The following is a 6179-nucleotide window of genomic DNA, read 5'->3' on the forward strand; positions in this document are numbered from 1 at the left end:
AACAGCAGGTGCCTTGCCTTTATCCTTGGCAAGAATCTTATGAGTTGGAATGGGAAACCTTTTGGTTAAAGTAGGTGGAGGTGAAGGGGTTCGCCCACTTGACGAAGATGATGGTGAAGGAGTCCTGATTTGTGTTTACTTAACCCGTGCCATAAGTGTAAGGTGAAGTGTGTTTGATTGTAGATGGTAAATCAAGAACGATTGCAGAAACAGAGAGATGAAGCAGACAAAAAAATTTGTGAAATCTGGAGAAATGAAGTGAAGAAATCGATTGGTAACTGTTCCTATTTAAACCCTTTGATGCGTCAATCGATTGCCCAATCGATTATGTTACCGTTGCTGGGTAATGTCAATCGATTTAGTAATTATTGCATTCAACGGCTAGTAAAGAAGAGTCACAACGGTCATATTGTAAATCGATTCCCAAGTCGATTTCCAGATTTACTTAATCGATGTCCAAATCGATTGTTTTAAAGTTGAAAGGTGAACTAGTCGATTTCCCAATCGACGCTCGGGCAAGGAAAATTTTTTTTCTGAACTTTGAAGTCTGGGGCCAACACAATCGATTTCCAAATCGATTTTGTAAACTATGTACCAAGCTGGTAATCGATTACCCAATCGATTTAACTGGAAAACACTGCAAGCACCAGAAGTGTCCTGTGAAAGGGTTCCAAGATCAGACCTCACTAGGATCAATGATCCCTAGTTTCATCCTTATATGCAGGAAACTTTCTCTTGGTAAAGCTTTGGTGAAGATTTAGCCAGTTGTCCAGCTGTGTTAACATATTTGAGCTTAATGATCCGATTTTGAAAGTGATCCCTTATAAAATGATGTCTTACTTCAATGTGCTTGGTCCTGGAGTGCTTCACTGGATTCTTAGTAATACTTATTGCACTTATGTTATCACACATAATAGGTATTGTTCCCAAGTCAACACCAAAATCCAATAAGTGTTGTTTCATCCAAAGAATCTGAGCACAGCAGCTCCCAGCTGCAATGTATTCAGCTTCAACAGTTGATAATGCAATGCTAGTCTGTTTCTTACTAAACCACGACACAGGAGACTTTCCAAGTAAATGAAAAGTTCCAGAAGTGCTTTTCCTGTCTAGTTTGCATCCGGCAAAATCTGAATCTGAGTAACCAACTAAGGTACAGGTTGATCCCTTAGGATACCACAAGCCTAGACTCTTAGTTCCTACTAGATATCTGAAAATCCTCTTAACTGCACTAAGGTGAGACTCCTTAGGATTTGATTGGTATCTTGCACACATACAAACCCTGAACATAATGTCAGGCCTGCTTGCTGTAAGATAGAGCAATGATCCTATCATACCCCGAAACCTAGTAACATCTACAAGTTTACCTTTCTCATCTCTATCTAAGTAATTTCCTTGACTCATGGGAGTATCAATGGACTTAAGGTTTTCAATGGGAGTATCAATAGACTTAAGGTTTTCAAAACTAAATTTCTTTATCAAATCATTACAGTATTTAGTTTGACTAATGAAAATTCCTTGCTTGCTTTGGTTAATTTGAAATCCCAAGAAATAAGATAGTTCACCCATCATTGACATTTCAAATTTACCTTTCATTAAATTTTCAAAATCTTTGCACAACTTATTGTTTGTAGATCCAAATATTATGTCATCAACATATACTTGGACCAGCAAGATATCATTTCCAGTAGTCTTAGTGAAAAGGGTCTTGTCAACATTTCCTCTTAAAAAGTTTTGTTGAATAAGGAAATTGCTGAGCTTCTCATACCAAGCTCTTGGAGCTTGTTTCAACCCATAGAGGGCCTTTGATAGCTTATACACATGATTAGGAAAATCAGGATTTTCAAAACCAGGTGTTTGGCTAACAAAAACTTCCTCTTGAAGGTCACCATTGAGAAAGGCACTTTTCACATCCATTTGATAAAGATTAAAGTCCATTATACAAGCATAAGCCAATAAAATTCTTATGGCTTCTAACCTAGCTACAGGGGCATAGGTTTCATCAAAATCTATTCCCTCCTCTTGACTATAACCCTTGGCTACTAGCCTAGCTTTGTTTCTGGTTATAACTCCATTCTCATCCAACTTGTTTCTGAACACCCATCTGGTTCCTATGACATGCTTACCCTCTGGCCTAGGTACTAAACTCCACACCTTGTTTCTCTCAAACTGGTTTAACTCCTCTTGCATAGCAAGTATCCACTCACTATCTAACAGGGCTTCCTTAATGTTCTTAGGTTCAATCTGAGATACAAAGGCTGTAAAGTTACAAAACTGACTAAGGCTTCTCCTAGTTGCAACACCTTTAGAGATATCGCCTATAATGTTGTCTAAAGGGTGGTTTCGGTTGAACTTCCATTCCTTAGGCAACTCACAGGTTTCTATAGGTTCTACAAGGTCTGATCTAGTTGGAGGGTCAGCTATAGGTTGTTCTAGTGGTTCAGATTCTACAACATCATCCAAAATGTCAATAACCTTAGAAGGAGTTTTGTTCAAGTTTTCTGTAAAAGATTCATCAAACTTTACATGAACTGACTCTTCTATGGTCTTTGTTCTTTTGTTGTAGATTCTATAGGCCTTACTAGTTTGGGAATATCCTAAAAAGATACCTTCATCTGCCTTAGGGTCAAACTTTCCTAGGTGTTCTTTGCCATTGTTCAACACAAAGCACTTACAACCAAAGATTCTAAAGTAGGAAAGGTTTGGTTTTCTACCCTTGTAAAGCTCATAGGGTGTTTTCCTAAGCAGGGGCCTAATGAGAACTCTATTTACAACATGAGTGGCTGTACTAATTGCATCTGCCCAAAAGTACTTAGGTAGGTTGGAGTCCTTAAGCATGGTCCTAGCTAACTCTTCTAGGGATCTATTTTTCCTCTCCACTACCCCATTCTGCTGTGGTGTCCTAGGGGCAGAATATATGTGGTTGATTCCATTTGATTCACAATAATTTTGAAAAAGATCATTTTGGAATTCACCTCCATGATCACTTTTTATTGAAACAATTTTCAAATCATTCTCATTTTGTACTAAAGCAGCAAACTTTTTGAAAACAGAGAATGTATCACTTTTATGAGCTAAAAAGTAAGTCCATGTGAATCTAGAATAATCATCAACCAGCACATATCCATACAGGTTTCCACCTAAACTCTTAACTTGGGCAGGTCCAAAAAGGTCCATGTGAACTAGTTGTAAAACTCTATTTGTTCTAACCAAATCTATAGAGGGAAACGGAGTCTTAACCAGTTTACTCTTCTCACATGCATCACACAGTCTATCTTTAGAGAACTTCCTATTTGGTAGACCTAAGACTAACTGTTTGCTGACAAGTTTATTCAAATGATTTATGTGTATGTGAGCAATTCTTTTATGCCAAAGCCATGTTTCATCTGAGTTGGATAACAAGCAGCATACTGCACTTGGTACAGAATTGAAATCCAACATGTAAATGTTGTTAATTCTGTCCCCAATTAGCTTTATGTGTTTGTCATCTTTATGCTCAATAATGCAAGATTGTGATGAAAAACTTACTTGAAAACCTTTGTCACATAGCTGGCTTATACTCAGTAAGTTGTGCTTTAATCCTTCAACATATAGCACATTTTTGATTACTGCAGTTGATTCATCGCCTACATCACCAATTCCAATGATTTTTCCTCTGTTGTTATCACCATATTTGACAAAGCCTCCTTCCTTTAATGTCAAGTTCAGGAATTTGGATTTGTCACCAGTCATGTGCTTTGAGCATCCGCTATCTAGATACCATGAGTGTTTCGTGGATGTCAAGCACACCTGCAATACAAAATCAGAATTTTGTTTTAGGTCCCCAATTTAAATTGGGTCCTGGTTGGTTAGTGTCAAACACAGATTTCTTTTCTATCCAAACTAGCTTCCATCCTTGATTGGCTAATTTTTTAAATTTGCAATTAGACACAAAATGTCCCTTTCTGCAACAGAAATGACATTTGCCATCAAAGGATGAATGTTTATTTGGTTTAGTAAAGATGTCATACATACTCTTAGCAATAGCAGATTTTTGACCATGTTTGACATTTCTGGTTTGCATATAACCAATACCAGATCTGTTTTTATTTTTTCTTTTGACATGCATATTTGGTGTATATCCTAAACCAGATTTTTCATGAACATGTCTTTGATTGCTAAGTATGACATTCAGCTTATCTTTACTATTTGCAAAATTTAATAAATCAGATTTTAATGATGCAACAGTATTTTCAAGTTCAATGCACTTTGCAGATTTTTCTTGTGAATCCTTTTTCAGTTGTTCACATAAATTTTCAATTTCTTTATGTTCAACATTCATTTGTTCAAGCATTTTCTTTGTGCTTAACAACTGTTTTATGGAATTCACATAATCATCATGCAGTTCATTGAAAGCTTCTTGTAGCTCATCATATGTTGGATTAGATTGTGAACTAACCTCATTTTCTGATTCTGAATCTGTATCTGCCATGAGACACAAGTTGACTTCTTCTTCATCAGAAGATGCAGAGGATTCATCGTTATCATTCCATGCAATATAAGCTTTTCTGGTTTTGGTGACTGGTTCCTTGCCTTTTGATTTTGTAGCTCTATTCTTGTTTTGCAATTTGTAGCATTCTGACTTTATGTGACCAGTTTTACCACATTCACCCAGGGCATGAAGGTTGTTTATAACGTGTGTAAACCTAGTCTGTAGATCAATTATTGATTCATCTTTCTTCATGCTAAACAATTCGTATTCGTGCATGAGTCTATTTACACGAGCTTTTTTCACGTCTGTGGTGCCTTCATGTGTTTCCTGAAGAATGTCCCACATTTCCTTTGCTGATTTACAGTTTGATACCCTGAAGAATTCTTCTGCACACAAAGCAGATGTTATAATATTCTTTGCTTTAGCATTATATCCTACCTTCTTCTTATCATCCTCAGACCATTCGGATCTGGGCTTGGGGATCATCAAGTCATTAGTTCCAGCAATTTTAGGTATGTAGGGTCCATTTTCAACAGCATCTAGAATATCAATACCACTAGCTTCCAGAAATATCAGCATCCTATGTTTCCAATACATGTATGCGGTTCCATTGAAGGCTGGGGGCCTTGCAAGTGAAGCACCTTCTCCTAGAAAATCAACTGAGGCCATGTTCCTTTTATGAGTTTTACCTCTAAAAAAGTCAGGCTCTGGTGCCAATTGTTGATTATTATGACCTCGTAATTACAGAATATGACAGTCGTTATCAAATTAAAACAATAAAGAAAATCGAATACGTCTAGCATACAATTAAGATCGAACATAAAATCATACGATGCAAGATTTATTCAGATTCATACACAACGGAATTATAATACGAAATACAAGATTAACAATTAAAAGTAAAAGGATAAGGGATAGAATGCACCAAGGTTTATCCTGGTTCAGCTGTCAATATGACAGCCTACATCCAGTCCTGACAATCCAACTGGATTTCAGCTTTTTCTTCAATAGAAAGAATTGAGACTTGTTTACAGATTGTCCAGTTTCCTCGAAACCTATCTATCTAACTCAATCTCTTTCCTATTGCTTAACCCCTTGATCCTTGCAGTCACTCGGCAGACTCACACAAGATCAAGTCCAGCTCCTTCTTGATGGTCTTTACATCAACGAAGATCGCTACCAGTTTTCATATTGGATTTTTCACAGTTGTTTCTTTTTACAAAACTTTGTTTACAGAAAGAAATAAAAGAAGTACAGAGTTTGTCTTCAATCTTGATCAATGTATCTCACACAATAATCTGGTTGTTCATTTGAGTGTTTATGAGATCATTGTCTTTTTCTCTCAAGAATTCTTTTTCAGCTCTCTTATTGATTATGAATAATCTTTTGGTCTTGATCTGAAAAAGCAATATCAGAATGTTATCAAAATGTTCTTAAGAGTTCTTCAGTGTTCTGAAGTATATTCAAGTGTTATCAAGTATTTTTGAAAAAAAGATTGAAGACTGTTTATATAGTTTCTGAAAAACAACTAATAAATCGCTTTACCAATCGATTCATTAAAGTGATATAACGGGCCTAATCGATTTGCCAATCGATTATCGCAAGTCTTGTTTTTCTTGAATTTTGAAACTATACAAACCAATCGATTTCCTAATCGATTCTTTTAATACACTTTTCAGAAAATTATGTGCAGACTTATATGAATCGATTG

This window comes from Cicer arietinum, chromosome 3, assembly GCF_000331145.2.
Source record: "Cicer arietinum cultivar CDC Frontier isolate Library 1 chromosome 3, Cicar.CDCFrontier_v2.0, whole genome shotgun sequence".
NCBI classification, from domain to species: Eukaryota; Viridiplantae; Streptophyta; class Magnoliopsida; order Fabales; family Fabaceae; genus Cicer; species Cicer arietinum.